The sequence below is a fragment of the Pan troglodytes genome, chromosome 6, assembly GCF_028858775.2.
Source record: "Pan troglodytes isolate AG18354 chromosome 6, NHGRI_mPanTro3-v2.0_pri, whole genome shotgun sequence".
Taxonomy (NCBI): Eukaryota; Metazoa; Chordata; class Mammalia; order Primates; family Hominidae; genus Pan; species Pan troglodytes.
This window is the reverse complement of record NC_072404.2, coordinates 121,940,944-121,962,223: the sequence shown is the minus strand read 5'-3', so window position 1 is coordinate 121,962,223 and position 21,280 is coordinate 121,940,944. Positions and strand designations below refer to the sequence as shown.

Below are 21,280 nucleotides of genomic sequence, written 5' to 3'. Positions count from 1 at the left end.
GGAAGCAAAGATGTGGAAATGAGCTAGACTTTTTTGTAAGGGAGTAATTAAGAGTGTTCTTGCTGCCTCACAGGTACACACCCTATGTTTAAAATAATGGCTGAAAAGGAATGCTTAGTGTAGTTTTCTGTTTGTTTCCCACTGACATTGCTTTATCTCAAAGCCCTAGGAGTCCCCTCATGAATCGGGTGGGTACAATCAAGTTGTATTCAGGCCATCAAAACCACATGAGGCAGAAGAGCTAACTACGGGTTCCTGGTGCCATGTGGCTCCTCTCCTAGCTCTCCCCTTTGTCTCTTCTCTTGTTCCCTCTCTGCTGACCACTTTCTCTTGTCTCCAGCAGTGAACACCAGCCCCTTCCTGTACCATGTCATATGGCAGGCAGTTCTTGGAGCAGCTGTTCTCTTCAATTCTGGCTGGCCATAAGTCCTTTAGAGCTAGGCAGGCCCCCACCTTTTAGAACTAGGTATCAGGCAAATCATCAAGACGGGGGAACTAGGAAACAGGTTGAGCCTGTTCACCATCATGTGGAAGCCAGTTATCAAGATGAAGGCACAAGGCTCAAATAGCAAGAACAAAGAAGCCGAGTCACTCTATCTGTTGTTGCATAGACTTCTTAGGTTTACCTGACCCAGGTGCGGGACTGTCCCATGCCTGAGCATGGTGACAGTGAGGAGGGGAGAGGTCTGGCTGCAGGAATAGGAGGGATGCAGACCTAGGAACTGGCAGCCATTCCCAGGGCTCTCTGGCTGGAGCATCATGATTCTCTCTTCTGCCCTGGACTGAGTTAAGCAAGGAGCAGAGGCCTCGATCTCTCCCCTTGAGCACCTCCTCTAACCAGAGTCAGAGGAAGCCCAGGAAGCTGGGAGGGAAAGCCCTATACAAACTGTCACCGTGGTTCTGCCGCACAGAGCTATGGGTCACCTGGGGGAGAATGAGTCTTCCTCTCCTGAGAACTTCAATGTGAAGCCTTTCAGTAAGGAAACAGCTTTTCTTTGAAGTCAGAGGACAGCTATCACCCAGTCATTTGTGAAGCAGATGAGAGCCACATGCTCCAAACCCTCTGGGCCTTTGCTATAGGAAAGGAGGAAAAGCGAAAGACTGATTAGCATACTTGAAGATGCCAGACCTGGCCCACACTGCCACAGTTAGTCCATTATCTTTCTCCTTCTCAGTGCTACACAGAGTCAGCCAGTGAGACAGTTAGGTGACCACGCTTGGAGCTCCATGTGACCTTGGAAACACAGGCCAAGCCAGGAGATAGCCCACAGAGGAATACACACGGCCATCCTGTGAAGACCTCACCCCCAGGATGGCGTTACTACAGTCTCACAGATAAAATACCCTCATTACTCACCTGTCCTGGTGCTGCTGCTTGCCTACCCGTTTGCCTTTTTCAGTAGACACTGGGAGTCTGGAAGTTTGAGAAAGAGGATGGGGCAGGTGCTGGGGTCCCTGGTAATTCTGTTCCAGTCTCTTGAGGTCCTACTAATAGCACATGAACTATGCAGGAAGAAAAGAGAAGGAAAGGCATAGGCAGGCCCCATCCAGGGTCCTGGTCAATAAATACTGTGAATAAAGGTTTTTAAAAGGAGAAAGGAATTCTACAGTGTATTCAGGATCTAAAGATTATGTTCATCAACAAAGCAATCAGATTGCAAATTAGTTGTACTGTTAAGTTATACACAGGGTAATTAAAATTAATTTTTGTAGAGCATTTTAGCGAGCCACATACTGTATTTGATGCTCACAATAACTGCCATTTAGAAAGTGTTTACTGTGAACTCGGCCATTTATGCAAATGATCTCATTTAATTCTCACCATCTCTCTATGAAGAAGGCATTGTTATTATCCCCAACTTTATAGATGTAAGAGGCTTGTAAATGGCAAATAACTTGTCCAAGGTGACACACAGCAAGTAGTCAGAGGTGGAACTCTAATCCAGTTCTGAGTTTGCCATCCAAGCTTTTGACCACGATGCTAAACCACTGCACAGCAGACCTGGCAGGTGGAGACTAATAGCTGGATTTTCTTTCATGGGAACGGAGATCGTGGTTTATAGTAGGTTGAACTATATGAAGTGGCCGATGTTCTACCATTTTTGACTTACAAAAATGGCAATGTCACATGCTACAACTTAATAGATGTTAAGTGAATACCATCCCAGGCAACAAGTGTCCTCTTAAGACCCTAAACTCCTATTCTTTCTGCTCCTCCACTCATTCTAGGAGTAAATGTCTGGGAGTAAACAGCCCACTTAGTAGGGGTGGGTTGTTGTGACAGACACATGGTCCCATTTGTAAAGACCTCAAGAAGAGTCTTTTTGATTTTTAGATAAGGCTGTCTGAGATTGTAGAGAATATTCCTGGACAGATCAGGAAAGACTTCCAATCCAGACTCTAGACTGAGGGAGTAGCTCCCACAAAGTCACTGAGGTAAGGAAGAGCTGCGCCTCCAAGGGGTTTTAGGTCACTGGGCTTGGCTAGAGCATAGGACTTTGATTATAGCATGTGGGAACATTGTGGGGTACATCACAAAGTGCTTGGAATTATTAGAGGCTGGATTTTATTTCCTACAGGGCAGCATTTAGATATTGTAGGCACTGTGGTGACACACTCAGATCTGTGCTGAGAAGCCCCTCCCTGCATGTGTGTTCAGGATGGGTTAGAATGGGATACCTACAGCAGGGACACCAGTTATGAGAGATCCAGGCAAGGCAGGAAGAGTGCCTAACCAAAGAGGTAGAGGGGACAGAAGACAGAAATGATTTGGGACTATGTAGGAGGCAGAATTGAGAGACCCTGGTAACTGATTGGAAGCAAGGGATAATCTATAATTGATGGGCGTGTTTAGAAACTACAGATAGATCCTCAGCCTCACCACATCTTATAAACACTGTCTCTCAAACTCCCAGAAGAGCGAAGGATGAATCCTCTACAAGAACAAGCTCCAGGCCAGTAAGAGTTATGTCCTCTTTTTAAGAAAGATGGGAACAAGGTAGGAATCTTCCAACCTGGACATTGATTACCAGAAGAAATCTTTCCACTCACGACATGGCCAACATTCTGCGGTATACACTGAGCTCACATAATGGCCAGCCTCCATTTTTATTGTGGATTGCCATGCTTTATAGGTTATCAAATATTTTGATCACCATCCCTGCGTTTGCACCAAGAGGACAAACTAATCGTATTGATGTGAGAAGTACTATGCAAGGATATGTACATTCTTAATCCTTAGTTACTCAGTGGAAAACATACGTTTGAATGTCCCTAAATCCTTGGGAGGAAAGGATGGTTAGGCACCGGAATCTAAGGGCAAGGTTTGCTGGATGATATAAAATGCCCAGGGAAAAGAGGGAAGTTCAAGAATAGCTCAACAGGGTCTTGGTTCTTACTTGATTTCTGAAAGAGAAGACAGGTCTAGCTCTGCTGGAAACAGCCTAGACACTGTGCATGCCAGTTGCTGTGAGGCCCCTGTGTAAGGGAGTCACCCTGGACCTGTGCAAACTGTTTCCAACCTTAAGTTAGTGTCTGCAGTATTCCAGCCTCCCCACAGGAAGTGGCAGGAGACTTTATGGATGGGTGTTTCTCACTGCCCAACAATTTAGTGAAACACAACAGAAAAAGCTATTTTGTATATACCTAAAGGAAAGTTCTGGGGAACGTTTCTTGGGGTAGTCGAAATCAAAACCCAACCTCCTGAAAGAAACTTAGTCTGCTTATAAAATTAAACACACACAAAATTCGCCACATAGCCCTTCCCTATTTGAAAGTGAGTTAAAAGGAGGCTATGTTATCATTCGGCATGGCCTTTAGCCAGCTAGCAGAGCACATTCCTGAAAGGTAGACCAAAAAAGAATTCAAGCCCATTTAAAACCTATTCTTGGAAACCTGTATTTCTCTCCCTCATATGGCTTATATAGCCTAATACAAATTTTTAGAGAGCTTGAATATAGGAAGATGAATTTTTAACCAACTCTCTCAAGCAGCCTAGTAAAAAGGTTTCCAAGGCTGGGAAGACAGATGCATTAATCAATAGCTTTCAAAGTTGCAAGACTCCCAGCGATAATCAGAAAAGACATCTGTCAGCAATGGTAAACCGCTTGATGGGAGCGGGAAACAACGTCAACTACCAAATTAAATCATTTCAAAGATTTCTGTGTTGGAAATGCCTCATGGTCCATGTCCCCCATGATTTAGATGCCTATGAAATGACAGAATCTAAGTGCTTCTGAATTTTTCACATTTCACCCTGTCTCTGTCTTTGTCTTGCTCGGCTCTTCTGTTTCTTGGTATCTGTGTTTCTAGAGGTGTGGATGTGTTTATCACACACACAGGCAAGAATTCCTCAGGTAAGCCAATTGTGGACTTGGTTAAAGACTGGCCTTCATGGGAAGCCTTTGAAAATAGTAAAACCTGGAACTGGGGAGGAGTGAAGCCAAAGGGTGGCTCCAGGTCCCAGGACAGCTCGACCTTGCCCTTCATGTGCCCTGTAAGTATATCTAGGGCTGTGTGGTCTATAGAAGTGCAGTCCCTCAACAAAGATAAGATGAGGTTAGAATGTGTCAGAATGTGATCTTGATCTGTCATCCCCCAGTGGGCCCTGTGTTCCCCAATTCAGAACCTTAGAATAGAATGACTAATGCCCTAGAAAAGAAGATTTATTTTCTTGGATGCAAATGTACAGCACCCTCATAGTCCCAAAGGGCCCCCTTTCTCTTCATTCTTTCCTGTTTTAGGAGGAACTTTCCTGCTCCTGAGATACATAATCTGTAGTCATTTGGAATGTATTTTTTTTCCCTTGGACTGATGGAATAAAGGATCATTGAGTAAAAATGAAAATTATATTTCAAGGACATTGTGGGCTAGAATAGGTTGTATTTATTGACCTAGGAAGATAGCCAGTCGAAATGTTTGTGAGAAATTGCTTTCCAGATTACAAACAACCAATATATAAACATAATTGGGAACCGAACTCACTGGAAAGTTAAGATGTTACTACTGTCACATAGTAGAAACTTATCACATGATATTAAGCATTCTATGACAGAGATTGCTAGTTGTCTTCCAAATGCCATAGTAATTGAATTTAAGCTGAGCAAATGGCCTCAGAGATTCCATTTCTGAGCCTTCCTTGCAGCTGGCTGTGTTAGCTAATTGGTTGAGGTGATAGCAATAGCATTGCTTGCCTTTTCTTCCCCCTCCTTTCTTCCATCCTACTGTGTGGGATGCACATGCTGCTATCTTGGCTCATGGGATCAAGGCCACCTATGGCAATGCAACCAGATAGAAGGACCCTGGGCTTCTGGCATCAGGAGTCAACGGGTCTTAACATTCTTCCTAAACGTTGATGTAAGAGAAATCAACTACAACCCTGTTTAAGCTACTGTCATTTAGGTGGTGGAGTGGAAATGGGGGGTGGGGAGGCTTTCTGTCACTCACAGCTGAACCTAATTCTAACTAACAAACATTGGGTCTGCCATTTTGGTATTAAGTCATGATATGGTTTGGCTCTGTGTCCCCACCCAAATCCCATGTTGAATTGTAAATCCCCAGCGTTGGGGGAGGCACCTGGTGGGAGATGATTGAATCATGGAGATGGATTTCCCCCTTGCTGTTCTCGTGATAGTGAGTTCTCATGAGATCTGATGGTTTAAAAGTGTGTGGCCCTTCCCCTTTCGCTCACTCACTCTCTTGCTCTGCCGTGATACAACATGCTTGCTTCCACTTCCACCATGATTGTAAGTTTCCTGATGCCTCCCAGCCATGCTTCCTGTTAAGCCTGTAGAACTGTGAGTCAATTAAACCTCTTTTCTTCATTATGCAGTCTCAGGTAGTTCTTCATAGCAGTGTGAGAACAGACTAATACAACTCACCACCTAGATTAAGTTCCTTTTGTTAGCCTTGCATATTTATGTGTGTGTATACTCTTTTTATATAAAGCAGTTTGGTGAAGTCTTTTATTAGCATGCATGTATAACACCAATATTTCTGTTATCAGTTGGTAGGAAGCCTGGAAAGAATCAATTCTGCAAGTAGACTCATTCTTTTTTAGCGATTTTCAAAATCTGTGTCAAGAAAGGGATGAAGACGTGATTCATTTTCCCCTTTGGATATTCTCCAATATGAAAGTAATTGAGGGACTGGTTTGACTGAAGGTAGAACGTAACTGTCAAAGTTATTGATCAGAGTAGAAAAACAGCTTTTCAACATTCTGTGAGCATCAGCTATTTTGGGGGCTCTCTGGTCTAGGATGACGTCACATGTGTGGTGGTTGGCTGGCTGTCAGCTGAGTCAATGGGTGGCTAGACCATGTGTCTTTGATTATCCAGCAGGCTAGCCTGGGTTTGTATATATAATGGGGGCAAGGTTCTGAGTGAGAAATGTGCAAGGTCTCTAGAGGCCTTAGCTCAGAACTAGCATGCTGTCACTTGCATCACATTCTATGTCAAAGCAATTCACAAGGCTAGTCCAGATTCAGAAGGTGGGGAAATAGACTCCACTTCCTGATGCGAGGAGCCACAGAGTTACATTGTAATGGGTGTGGATACAGGGAGGGGTGGAGAAATGCAGCCATTTTTGTAACCAGTCTAACACTCTATGATTCTTGCATTAAAAACTCTTTGATCATGCGGATCAAACAAGACAGGATACTCCCAAGAAAGCACATCAATTCTTTTGTGGATTAATGAAGATACTAGAATAGTTGTGATTTCTTAGTTGAAAATCAGGGGATTACAGCTTCATTTCTCAGGTTCTCTATCAAATCACTATAATGTAACTCAGTTTCTAATTTAATCTCATTTTACCTTAAACCATACCAGCCAGATAATGACAATCACAGGATATGTGTGACAGTAGAAGTAGTCATTAAGTAGCCTTTACCGCTGAACCCTACTACTCATTCATTGATAAAATTCTAGGCTCTTTGCTAGGGGGTAGGGATGCAAAATGAGTAAGACTCAACTCCTCCTGGAGCCATTGTCTAGTTAGAGATGAAACCAACTTAGAAGAATACACTGCAGTAGGTAAAAATAACAGGTGCACATGGGGCAAGGATGACATAGGAGGATTGTCTCTGGTGGCAGAATCAGGGATGACATTCCCAGTACCCGCCACTATGCTCACTTTCCTGACAGTCCCAATGGCCCCCCAGGGGCTCTCTCACACTAGGCCACATTGTGCTCCTAGTTGCTACTGAGACTGTAAACTCTGAATATCTGAGATGGGTCTCAGTTAATTTAGAAAGTTTATTTTGCCAAGGTTGAGGACACGGGCCCATGACACAGCCTCAGGAGGTCCTGATGACATGTGCCCATTGTGGTCAGAACACAGTTTGGTTTTGTACATTTTAGGAAGAAATCAGACATCAATCAACATATGTAAGATGAACATTGGTTCGGTCTGGAAAGTTGGGACAACTTGAAGCAAAGGCAGGACAACTCAAAGCAGGGAGGTGGCTTCCAGGTCATAGGTCATACTAATTTGGGGGGCCCAAGATTTATTTTACTTTCACAAGAGCAAAGGCACCATGCGGTGCCTCTGTCTGGGCTACTCTGGCAGCTCCTGTGGCTGTTCATTCCCAGATAGCAGAGTTCTCTCTTTTCAGGGTTGTTTACGAGGCTTCCACCAGGATGGGCTTGTCTTCCAAGTGCCTTACAGCAAACCCGAGCTTTCAAGTTTTATTTTTTTTCTCCAAGACCTTTAGGTCTTTCATATTCACCTTTTTCTCAAGAAATGTGATAAAAAGGAAAAAGGACGTAAAGCTCCTCTGTGGATGGATAGCATTTGACAGACCAGACAATACCACTCCTCAAAGTAATTCCTTTTCTTCTTTCCAGCTTTTATTTTAGGTTTGGGGGGTCCATATGCAGGTTTGTTATATGGGTAAATTGCATGTCATGAGAGTTTTGTGTACAGATTATTTCATCACCCAGGTAATAAGCATAATACCCGATAGGTAGTGTTTTGATCCTCTCCCTCCTCCCACCCTCCATCTTCAAGTAGACCAGTGTCTACTGTTCCCTTCTTTGCATCCATGTGTATGCAATGTTTAGCTCCAACTTATAAGTGAGAACATGCAGTATTTGGTTTTCCGTTCCTATGTTAATCCACTTACGATAATGGCCACCAACTCAATCCATGTTGCTGCAAAGGACATCGTCTCATTCTTTTTATGGCTATGTAGCATTCCATGGTGTTTATGTACCACATTTTCTTTATCCAGTCCTCCACTGATAGGCATTTAGGTTGATTGTGTGTCTTTGCTATTGTAAATAGTTCTGTGATGAACATATGCATACATGTGTCTCTATGGTAGAATGATTTATATTCCTTTGGATATATACCTAGTAATGAGTTTGCTGTGTCAAATTGTAGTTCTGTTTTAAGTTCTTTGAGAAATCTCCAAATTGCTTTCTACAGCTCCTAGATCTGATAAACAACTTCAGCAAAGCTTCAGGATACAAAATCAAGGTGCAAAAATCAGGAATTCTTATTAGCAAGCACTTGGTGACCCAGGATGAACGTAGCCTCAAGATGAGCTCTCCCCATGGTTGGTGATACCCTTTGTCATTTTCCCATTAAAGAGTCCTTGGCTGGCACAATAGACCTCTCCAAATCCTTTGAGCCATCTCTTCCAGAGACCACCCAGACTCTCATACAAATGCAGCCTGTGACCATTCTACATCTCCTGAGGTGGAAATGCTGATTGGGTATCCTGTTGTCACCCTCACCAAACTTCTCTTGTAGTTAGATTTCTCAGTGTTTATATGATAACAATTTTTAAAATGCAGTCTGCCTTTAGATGAGCCAGAAAATCTCACCTTTCTAAATAAAGGGCCATAGCTAAATATACTGCCTATAGTGGGGGTCGGCTTGGAGCTGCTGTCTTTTGATTCTGGAGACTGAAGTTAAAGCCAGTAGCATGGAGGTTCAAATAATTAGTAATACAATTTTTCTCTTATGGACAAAGCTTTTCAGGAAGATATTAAAGGATAGAATTAGGCTTTTTAATTAAAAGTTTTGAGGCAGCATCTTAACTCTGTCACCCAGGCAGGAGTGCAGTGGTGTGATCATGACTCACTGCAGTCTCAACCTCCTGGGCTCAAGCCATCCTCCTGCCTCAGCCTCCTGAGTAGCTTGGACTACAGGTGTACACCACCACACCCATCCACTCTTCCCCACCCCTTCCCTATAGAGACAGTGTCTTGCTGTGTTGCCCAGGCTGGCCTCAAATTCCTGGGCCCAAGAGATCTGCCTGCCTCGGCCTCCCCAAAGTGCTGGGATTACAGGTGTGAAACTACATTCTAGCGCATGCTCATTAAGCACTTACAGAGAGGCCTGCTGGACTCTGCACTAAGTACCTTACCCACATTATCTTACTTAATCTTCACCACAATCATGCAAAGTAGAAACTATCATTATATAGGTGAGGATTTTTTTTTAAAATTTTTTTGAGACAGAGTCTCTTGCTCTGTCACCCAGGCTGGAGTGCAGTGGCATGATCTTGGCTCACTATAACCTCCGCCTCACAGGCTCAAGCAATTCTCGTGCCTCAGCCCCCCAAGTAGCTGGGACTACAGGCATGCACTGCAACACTCAGCTAGTTTTTGTATTTTTAGTACAGATGGGGTTTCGCCATGTTGCCCAGGCTGGTCTTGAACTCTTGCTCTCATGTAATTGCCTGCCTCAGCCTCCCAAAGTGCTGGGATTACAGGCATGAGCCACCATGCTGGCCCAGATGAGGAAATCGAGGTCATGGAATCCTGAGTGGTGACGCAGGAATGTGAACCCAGGGAGTCTGATTCCAGGTCTGCTTTTCATCTCTTTGCTGAAAGTTCTGAATGGTGGCCAGCAGACAAAACTCGGCTTACAGAGGTTTTGGCTTTGGCTCACACCGATGTTTCACGAAAAAATAAATATGTATTTCTTGAAACTCTCTAGTTTGCCACAGTCTCCCCTGTTTCCTATTCTTTCTAACCCAGCCTGCTTCTTTCATGGACCTGTCTGAAGGCATTTGGATTTTGATTTCTGTGCACTTTTAACACGCCTTCCTCCTAGGGTAATTCCACACACCTTTCTCATTTCTCAGTTCCATTAACTGCACCTCAAGTAACTTCTCTATTGCAAGCAATTCCCTCACTCTTACTCTTTTTTCTCCTTCTTGTTTCGCTTTAATTTCCTGCAAAGTTACTTCAGCGTCTCTCAAACTTTCTTACTTTTTCTTTTTTCTTTTTTGAGATGGTATTTTGCTCTTATTGCCCATGCTAGAGTGCAATGGCACGATCTCGGCTCACTGCAACCTCTGCCTCCCAGGTTCAAGCGATTCTCCTGTCTCAGCGTCCCGGGTAGCTGGGATTACAGCCATGCGCTGCTACGCCTGGCTAATTCTTTGTGTTTTTTAAATAGAGATGGGGTTTCACCATGTTAGCCAGGCTGGTCTCAAATTCCTGACTTCAAGTGATCCAACTGCCTGGGCCTCCCAAAGTGCTGGGATTACAGATGCGAGCCACTGCGCCCGGCCCCCACCCCCGCTTTTTTTTTTTTTTTTGCGACGGGGTCTCACTTTGTTACCCAGGCTGGAGGGCAGTGGTGCAATCATGGCTCACTGCAGCCTTGACCTCCTAGGCTCAAGTGACCCTCCCACCTCAGCCTCCTAAGTAGCTGGGACTACAGGCATATACCACCACACCTGGGTAATTGTTTAAATTTTTGTAGAGATGGGGTCTCACCATGTTGTCCAGGCTGGTCTCGAACTTCTGGGCTCAAGCAATCCTCCTGCTTCAGCCTTCCAAAGTGCTGGGATTACGGGTGTGAGCCACTGCACCTGGCTTTCTTAATCTTCTGTTTTAGATTGCTGTTCTCCATTGGCTATGAATGTGGCTGATGTCCCTCCCCTAAGATTATTGGCAATAATACTATATGAATATAGCATGAAGAACAAAGAAGAACGTGAGCATGGACAGAATACAATAAGCTAATTCCCTTAAAGTCTAAAACATTTTTGAAAATCCAGTATATGTTTTCAGCTCTCAATTAAAACTAAACAGAGTGATTGGTTAAGCCTTCTGAGCTTTTCTTCTCCATTAAAATGGCATTAAGGAGAAATACAAAGTTTTGATGTGTTTGTATTTTCCTGTTTTGTTTTAACCTTAGTCTAATTTTGCCTGGGAAGCAAATCATAGTTTATAACGTTTTTATGAAAAAAAAATTCAAATTCCAAACAGTTGGCTGACAAATGCAATTTTGAAACAATTCATTTATGTCTTTCTGTGCAGAGTACTTCAGAAGTTGAACCTTCTTTTTTGTTGAACTATGAATTCCTTGACATCTTCCATTTAATATTCTGAAATCTCTGTGTGATATACAAATGCAGACATACCAGTTATAAATTCTTATTTTACAAATTGTACCTATCCTTTCTCCTAGTATTCCTGTAATAGCAGCCTCACTGAGGTGAGTTCGCCAAATAGTTGATGATAATTCTATTTCAAGCCATTCTAGGTAAATTCAAAGTACTACTTTCTTTTTATGTTAGACTAAGCGAGATGAAACAAGATGATCTTTTCCAGCTGCCAGTGTTAAAAAAAAAAATTCAAAGTAGCCACTAACCATATGTAGGTATTGAGAACTTAAAAGGTGACTAGTTCTAATTGAGATGTGCCATAAATGAAAATACATCCCAGATTACAAAGACTTAATAAAACATGTAAAATAGTTATAGCTTTATATTGATTGCTTGTTGAAATAGTTTTTTTGTATGTTGGGTTAAATGAAAACATTAAAAAATTTAAGAAATTTGAACATGTTGGGCAGGTATTTGTAGATGAAGAGCAATGAAGGTAAATTCTTGACACAGTATGTACAATTGAGCATCTACTCAGCAAAGTAGATGAGTGGTTCTTTGGTTTGTCATAGAGTAAAATTGACAGGAGAGAAGGAATTTTGCTCTTTGAGCAGAACGCTTTTAAATTCAACCTTCGTGTTGTAATCCTGAGAGAAGGCAAGAAAGAACAAACACTGATTGAGTCTCTCATGTTGCTAGTGCTGGGAGAGCAATGCACATCCCTAAGAAGGGGTGCTGATAGCACACTCCCCTTCCAAGAGGTGGGAGTAGGCAGCCCTTTCCAGGTTGCCATCCACAAAGGGTAGCTAGTGTGGCTGCAGAATACTTCCAGGTATACATTCCTTCTTTCCCTCCGTGTATTTTTTCCTCACCTCTATTCAAACAGTCAGTCCACTCCGTGTTCCTTGCCTCAGAAGGCATGAGGCAGATTGGAAAACAGAAGCGGTCTTGCTGACTTTTGTTTTCCAAAAGCCTAATTCCTAGTGGTCTGGGAAGAGGGAAGAGGCAGAACAAGATTTTCTGATATAAACAATATCTAGAAGAAGCCAATGTTAGATTGGAGCTTCACTCTGGATAAAGACCACCTCCTCCAGAGTTAGGGGGAGAAAAAGAGGACTGTGGATCCAGAAACAGCAGGGATACCTTGAGGTAGCAGGACCCTAGAGGCGAGGCTGCATAGTGTGTCTAGGCAGAAGGGCTGTGGGCAGCCTGGCCAAAGAATTCCGTGGAACACCAGCAGTGGAGACCACCAGACTATGACGCCTTGTGGGCCTGGACAGCAGCTGCCTCAATGGTCACCTGGAGCACGTGGACACTCCCACGTCAGAGAAGTGGCACTTTGTAGGACCCCAGAACTGTGGCACATCATGGGGAAAAGGGAATGTACCCTAAAGTTAAATTTTCTACCACTACAGTGGAATGTGGCTTTAGCCAGAAATTAATTCAAATCAGAGACAATAGACAGCGATATTTATTTTGCAGTCTGTTTATAGACTTGAAGAATTGTCCCTACTACAATAGTGACGAAAACAGTTTGGAGCCATGAGCTCCTCTTCTCTCTGCCATATATTTTCCCTGGATATCTCCTCTCAGTACATAAACATGTAGGGGTACGAGGTAAGATTAGATTGTCCTTTCTTTTGATGTTGTGAGTTTTGCATCTCTAGGAACTTGCTGTTCACATTGCTTCACAGCTTCCCCTCAGCAGGAAATCTGGTGAGATTCCCCCTACTCCAGTATGGGTTAGGGGCCTGCATCCTGAAGGGATCATGCCCAGTGAACTAGAACATATTACTGCTTCAGACAGTTTTTGTTATGATAGTAAAATGATGTCTTTCTTTTTTAAAATTTTATTTAATTTCTTTAACATGTACGTACTTATTTTTAAATGGACAGATAAAATTTTATACATTGTGTACAACAAGATGTTTGAAGCATATAGACATTGTAGATGTGTTTTCCTTTTTATAAGACATAGTTTTACAAATTGGAAAACCAGGGTGATTTTAAAAACTTACCTACATGCCACTTTAATGGGCAAAGCTCTTATTTAGGGAGACAATTATGCTCCATCCCTAGCACAGCTGATCAACTCACCCCTGTCTCTCTCTCCCTATGGTAAAAGTTCCTTCAGAATAGAAAATGCCGAGCTGGTGCCTTTAACTGTATTTGGGAACATTCTTATCTTCTCTGTCTTTCCTGCCATGCGTTGTGTTCCTGTGTTCTGCTTTTCTCTCCCAACCTTCCTTCCCTGTTCTAAGTTCAGTGTAGAAAAATGTTAAAATATTATTCTTTTAAAAAATGCATACTGCTATTTGCTTTCTATTAGAAGGAAGGAAAAGCAATAATCAATATTTAAACTCTTAATATCCAGACCTTAGAATGTGTCAGGAAATATGGGGAGATTAAAAAGTAGAGGGGAAGACAATAGAAGAATTTCCATTCCTTGGTTCAGGGAACAAATAAAACTTTCAATGTGTAAATGTTATATTGGCACATTAGTTATCAGTTGCCTTTGACAAATATAACATTGCTGGTGCTGAAGAGAATCTAGGTCTCATTAGCCTTTTCTAGCACTGCATCCGTATGGCAAGTTCAGGGGCTGAGGTCCGAGTTCTTTGTTCATCCTAGGACGTGCATGTCTTGTGCCAGGCAGGCACTTAGTGAATGTTTGCTGATGTTGCGAACTATTCCCATCCTACCACCAGGGCAGGAATAGCCAATGCAGCGTCCAAACCCAAATTACATAGAATAAAACAATCACAGAGCCATGGTATTCTCAAGTAGAAAGGGTCCTTGGAGACAGTCTGGTATAACCCCTTGATTTTACAAAGAAAGGGAGGCCAAATGAGGTCAACGGACATGTCCACAGTCTTATCACTGGTTAGTGCTAGAGTTAAGGGCCACAACTTCTGATACCCAGCCTTATGTTCTTGCTGTCCAATTAGTTAATAACTTGAACGACAACTATGGCTTAACCAAGCCGCATAAATGTAGCAGAACCGAGCACATCAAACCTGGTGGTGGACAATGAGAAGTTGTGGGCCTAATACGGGCAGTGCCTGTCCTGCCTGAAAACGTTCACATTTCCCTCTGTATGAGTTTCCTAGTGATGCCCTAACAAATTACCCCAAACAATGGCTTAAAACAACACAAACCTATGATCTTACACTTCTGAAGTTCTGAAATCCAAAAAGGGTCTCACTGGGCTAAGGTCGAGGTGTTGGTGGGGCGACGTTCATTCTGACGGCTCTCAGGAGAGTTTGTTTTCAGCCTCTAGAGGCCATCTGCATTCCTGGGCTCACAGCTCTAGCTTCAAAGCTGCCATGGTCAGCATTGCCTCTCATGGTGCCATCCCTCTGGTTCTGACTCTTCTGCCCATCACATGCCCTTTTAAAGGATTCTTGTAATTACACTGGGCCAAGCCAGACAACCCAGGATAATCTCACTATCAAGAAATCTTCAATTACCTCTGCAGAATCCCCTTTGCCATATAAGGTAACATATTCACAGATTCTGGGGATTGGGATGTGGACATCTTTGGGGGCTGTGATTCTGCCTGCTATACTTTTTTTTTTCTTCTTTCTTTTTTTTTCTGAGACGGAGTCTTACTCTGTCGCCCAGGCTGGAGTGCAGTGGCGTGATCTCGGTTCACTGCAACCTCTGCCTCTTGGGTTCAAGTGATTTTTCTGACTTAATCTCTCAAGTAGCTGGGACTACAGGTGCGTGCCACCACACTAGGCTAATTTTCATATTTTTAGTAGAGAGGGGGTTTCACCACGTTGGCCAGGCTGGTCTTGAATTCCTGACCTCAGGTGATCTGCCCGTCTTGACCTCCTAAGGTGCTAGGATTACAGGCGTGAGCCACTGCGCCTTGCTTGCCTGCTATACCCTTTATAAAAAGAGCCAAACTAAATACCCTTGCAAGCTGGATGTAGCCCATGAATGGACTGCCAGATCCTCAATTTACTGCCATGCTGAGTGTCATGAAGGCACATAAGAAATTTGAGAAAATCTCTAACCTGGAGGACAGTCAGGCTGGAGAATGAAGACTCACCCACAAAGCAACGAGGTGCTGTGTACCAGGAAGGGAAGCGCCATCCTGCACGGAGGCTGTGAGTGCCACCAATGGCTTTCTGTGTCCTACTAAATGCCTAGAAGTCTTGCATCTCAAAATTTCAGTTGGGGAAGAAACCCAAGTTATGATTTATTCATCTTTGAGCAAACAGAAGCCTTTTGTGGGGAAATGACAGAGTGAGTGAGTGGCTGAACTGGGATTAGAGTTCTGGTATCCTAAGGCCCAGCTCGGTTCTCCTGCCACCCTACAGGTTGTTCACTACCAACACTCTTGCCTAACATTCAGTGACTCTGCTTTGCCAGCCACTGCTACCTTCTCCGATGACCCAAGATGACCTTTCTCTCAAGTTACTCTCCTTATCGTCCCAGGACAATGGCACCAAACTTGTTCCCACTGATATACCTATTCATCTACCTCTTTGTTCATTTGTCACTCATATATTGAGCACCTTCTATTGCTAGACTTTGAAGCAAGCTCTGCAAACACAAAGGCAAATAAGATCCCATCCTCCCTCTTTAAGGGGCTTCAGGTCCGGTGCATCAGTTCCCGCCCTTGTTATGCCAGGTACAAATGGTGGAGGACTGTTCACTCCTTTGTGAAGTGTGTGAGTGTGTTCACTCCTGCTGGCTATAATCCTGGGTACACTGCCTCCTTCCTTTCCCTCTTAGAGGAAACAGCAGAAAGAAGGCCAGTGGGTGAGAGCGCTATTACTCAAGGGAGCACTTCCGTCTTTTCTAAGTTATACACAATCATTAAAGTACATTATCTGCAAATATATACAAGTAGCAAATGACTTGGGTCATGCTGCTATGACTTGCAGGTAGGAACCTCTAATTTAGTGGTTCATGTGGTTCTTCTTCCTTAGAATGCCCTTTTCTTTTTTTTCCCCCTCTCTTTTTAGCTTTTTATTTTTTTTCTAGAGATGGGATCTCACTATGTTGTCCAGGCTGGTCTCTGACTCACCTTAAGCAATCCTCCCACCTTGGCCTCCCCAAGTGCTAGGATTACAGGCATGAGCCACTGCATCCAGCCTTCTTTTTGTTTTAAGTGAGCACTGAGGAGTTCTAACTAGTTCTCATTTTCCCAAAGAGAAGAAAAGCAACTCGGAGATAAGAAACTCCACACCCTTTTGAGGAGAGAACTTGACATCTGAATTTTCACTTTTGTGTTCTTTGAACAAACATCATTAAAGCATACCAAATCTACACCCAGTAAAAGGTTTGGATGAAGACAGACAAAAATGTGAATGGACTACAATGGAAGATGCACAGACATATATTAACCAGGTACAGTAAGCTCGAGGTGAGTCAACAGTGGGCAGTGGTGGCCAAAAATGCCATGCCATCGCAGGCAGCATAAATGAATGACAGAATCTCCAGTTAGGGAGGGAATGGCCACACAGCACTCCAGAGCTCAGACCACAGCTGAATGCTGCATTTAGATTTAGGAAATACTCTCTGAAAGAGCTAAAGACAAACTTAATTATGTTTAGAGGAGTGTGCCCTGAAGAGACAGTGTGGGGTCCTGGTAAGAACATGAACTCTGGAGGCAGCAAGATGGGTTTGAATCCATCTGCCACTTACCTTATCAGGTAGTGACCTTGAGCAGTTTGCCTACCTAACCCCTTCATGCACAATTTTTCCATCTGTGAAATGGTCATAAAGTGAGGGTTGCATGAGTCCAAATGCTTAGAATAGTGCCTGAGACAGAGTAGGTCTGGGTGAAAGATACTTAAGAAAAGTGAAGGGCTGGGCGTGGTGACTCACACCTGTAATCCCAGCACTTTGGGAGGCTGAGGTGGGTGGATCACCAGGTCAGGAGTTCAAGACCAGTCTGGCCAAGATGGCGTAACCCTGTCTCTACTAAAAATACAAAAATTAGCTGGGCACGGTGGCAGGCGCCTGTAATCCCACCTGCCTCAGGTGGCTGAGGCAGGAGAATCGCTTGAACCCGGGCGGCAGAGGTTGCAGTGAGCCAAAATCGCAGCACTGCACTCCAGCCTGGGTGACAGAGTGAGACTCTGTCTAAAAAAAAAAAAAAAAGAGAGAGAAGAAAAGAAAAGAAAAAAGAAAAAAAAATGAAGGAACTCAGCATCTGAGAAACTCCTGTGAAAAGTATTACAAGGAACTGGGAGTGTTAACCTGAAGAGGAGGAAGTTAGGGAAGCTGACAGAAGTCACCTGTCTAAGGGAAGAGACTTACTGTCAGTTCCAATGAGAGGAAGCTTCATACAGGTATGTTTCACACTCAAATAGCTCAGCTCCCAAAGCAATGTGGTCAAAAGACCACTAGATGAATCAGGAAATGTTTGGTTACAAGGAACGGAACCTTAGGACAGATTAGAAAAAATAAAGGGAGAATTTATAACACAACCTCAGAAGCCAGGGCTAGAGTGACTTCAGTCACTCCTGGGTTCACATCATGGTTGTAGAAGTCCATCTCCATTCCTGGCCTCTGCATCCACTGCTGTCTTTCCCCATGGTGGGCTCTTAGAGGACAGGCATTGGGGATGCAAGCTCGGTGGCTCCAATTCACATTCCTACAGGTCACCCATTCACTAAGGTAGCACCCTCCAGGGATCGCCTTCCAATAAAACTCTGTGACCCAGGAGAATGATGCTGATTGGCTCAGCCTGAGTTCCATGTCACCCTGAACATGGACAGGGGGGTGTAGGGGAAGGAGCCCCCTGCCTAAAGCTCATAGTCTGAGAATGAGGTGGTTCCCCAAAATAAAAACTCCAGCTGCTTAGCTGAAGAAGGGGGAATGAGGGATGGACAGGTGAACAGAGCAGATGTCCACTCAGACGCTGTCTATGCCACCAAGACAGGTCAGAATAAATAAAGCCCTTGGTTTTCTTGTTCCACACGAGGGCTATGCAGAAGTCTTCAGCAACATCCTACCCTCTGTCATTCCCATGCCAGGGCTGCCCTCAGCACCATTCTCCCCAACCAAAGCATCCCTCTCCTCCGCCTTCCCACCTGTTTCTCTTATAGGAAGCCTGAGAACTGTCCTGACAGGTAGGACTGGGGAGAGGACAGGCAAGAGTGTGTGTGGGGGGGAGTGTGGGGCGGGGGGAGGAGGGCTACTTGCAACTTTATTGCGTTATCTCAGCACATCAGGAAATAGAGTTCAACCAAGTTGGAAGGTCGGCCTTGGAAGACACTGAGTTCCTGACCCTGGAGGACAGGCTGTGTTCATTCAGGACCTGGAGGTTTTCAAACTCTCTCAATGCCCTGCTGCTGCATTTGAACTGTATACAAATCCACTTCCTGTGTCTTTGAAGAGGAAATTTCTCATCTGCTATCAAGGGTGTTGCTAATAATTTAAAGATCGGGTTTTTTTTCTGCATTTTAGTCTGGCACATCTGGGACTCAAGTTTCAAGTGCTGAGTCTTGTAAGGACTGTTCTGCAGCCAAAAACCAGGAAAGGGGAAACAGAAGCAAAAAACCAATCACAAGTGAAAAAACTCAGCCAGCCTAATTAAATATTTGGAATCAAAAATTGTTGGCCACCTGGAAGGGGAAACACCCTTTTCATCCTGTCATTCATTTCTTAGCTAAATAATGGGTTCAATATACATAATTCCAAAACCAAAATTAGAATTTTTGGAAGACGCCCCCAATATTTAGGCATTTTATCTCCTGACCAGTTTGTCTTGGAAGGTATTCCAGGCCAGGAAATTCTAATGTATTTCTCTATGTTAAAAGACATATAGGAGATTTTTATTTATTGGTCAAGGTGGATACGTGAGAACACCTGCTTTAAAATGCTCAAGACTGGGATTATGACTCTGATCAAGTAAAACTCTAGAGCCTCAAGATCTGTTGAAATGGAGAAGATAAAAACTGCTGGGTCCCTGCTTGCCCTTCCCCACCCAAAAATTCTTGGCCCTGACCCTGATCCTCCTCCCTTAGACCACCTGTAGATGAAGGTGGAGTAGCCTTCCACTGAGACATCATGAGGCTCTCTGGCTGTCATAAGGAGGGCATCAACTGACTGTGGAAATATAGTTTTGTATTTCATCAGCATCATAGAATATCATCTCAAACTCACTGAGGGCCAACAATGTTTATGGACTCAGTTATGAAGAATTCTGTTTTAAGGAGAATTACCTGAAAGAGATGTAATCCTGATACTTTAAAATTTATCTTTGGGTTTGCAGACCCTCAGAGAGCAGCCTACATGGACCACTCAGTTCTGGCTCCCCACTGACTTACTGAGCCCAGCTTTGGCATTCTGCTATTTGCACACTTGGGTGGGGGGTGGGGGGAGTAGAAAGCTGTGCCAAGAAATGTGATGTTGTACTTACTCTAATTGTTATAAAGTTTTGGTGCCGCAAAAGAAATAGCACGCGAATATAAAATTTTATTTTTAATTCTCAGCAAGGCAAGTTACTTCTACAGAAGAGTGTGCCCTTACAGATGGAGCAATGATGAGCGCACACTTGGACAAGGGAAGGGAAGGGGTTCTTATCCCTGATGGGCACGTGGCCCCTCTGCTGTGTCGTTCCTCTATTGGCTAGGGTTAGACAGCACAGGCTAAACTAATTCCGATTGGCTAACTTAAAGAGAGTGGTGGGGGTGAGTGGTTTGGCGGGAAAAATGGTTATGACAGAGCAGGTAATCAGAGTGAGTCAGGGTGGAGAATGTAATCGGAAAAGGTTGCTTTATGAGGAAGTTTAAAAGTAGAAGACAAATAATTGAACATACTGACATATTCTTTGAAATGTAGAACTCATATCTAACAAAAGCAGGCTTGGGGAAACCATTCACTACTGCTTTAGGGTTCCTCCGGCATGAACTGGAATCCCAGTATGTACTTTTATTTGCAGCAGACACTAGTTCCTGCAAATCCCAGGCCTTCAAGGGGACTGTAGAAGGTTTTGGCTAATACTCATACTTTGACCTTCCCTAAGGTAATGTGCAAGGTGGAAAAGACTGGGAGCCTGTCCAGGTCACCTTGGGCTGTGCTGCTAGGTGGTCATTTTGCACTGGGAAGATACCCTGCTACTTGTTATTTTAGGCAGCAGATGGCTGTGACTCTGCAAATTTCCTTCAGGGCCTTCACTGGGGCCAATGGACTGATTACGATTTTAGAGCTTTAACTGACCCTTATCACTTAAGGACAGATGCTGTGCCCTGGAGCTATGGGATCTGGTCACTTTTACATAATTTGAATGTGCTCTGTAATCATCCAAGTACCGTTTTAAGCATTTAAATTCTTGCCAGCAATTAGGCTGCTGCTGAACATGGGAGATGATTGCATCACTTCACTAGTTTCAAACAGCACACTCAACCGTAGTATTTATTGCATCAGCTCAGGGCAACCTGCTCTTCCAATCAATTAAACTCCTTGTGCTTGAATATGCAATGCCTGCCAATCACACATTAAATCACCACCTCATGCTTATTTCACAATGAGCTTACTGAATGAAGTGACTTCCCAAAACTTAATCAGTCCCCACCTCCGGCAAGCTGGCGTTTAAAGAGATTTTCCAGTGTCTCTGGGAACAACCCTATTACATTTCTCCCTGAGGGTAAAATCTTCTCAGGTCTCCATTCCAGGAATAGCAATGCTGCTGCTGGTAGTTGCTGGCTTGTATTTGTCCTGGGACAGACACTATGAATGATGAAACTAATTGTGTTTACTGGTCCTCCCCCTGCCCCCCACCATCCATTTATTTTTGTAACACCAATAATGCATGTTTATTATGGAAAAAAACCATACAGCAAAGCAATGAAGAATAATTACCTAAATTCTCAACACCCCAAAATTACAATGGCTAAAATGTTGGTTACCCTTCCAGGCATTTGTGTTTCCTCTTTACAGTGGCTGCTAGAAATAGCCAGATAC

At 43.7% G+C, this 21,280-nt stretch overlaps 1 long non-coding RNA gene across 2 annotated transcripts in view; it reads left to right on the top strand.

The window, feature by feature from the left end:
* Window positions 1–19,772, top strand: part of LOC134810554 (uncharacterized) — a 28,956-nt gene extending 9,184 nt beyond the window's left edge. The window contains exons 3-4 of one of the 2 annotated variants that reach the window (XR_010158932.1): window positions 16,518–16,714; window positions 18,539–19,772. This is a non-coding gene — a long non-coding RNA (uncharacterized LOC134810554). Of the gene's footprint in view, window positions 1–16,517; window positions 16,731–18,538 lie in introns of those variants that run through there. The other variant, XR_010158931.1, reaches the window with a different exon arrangement.
* Window positions 19,773–21,280: the final 1,508 nt, after the last annotated feature.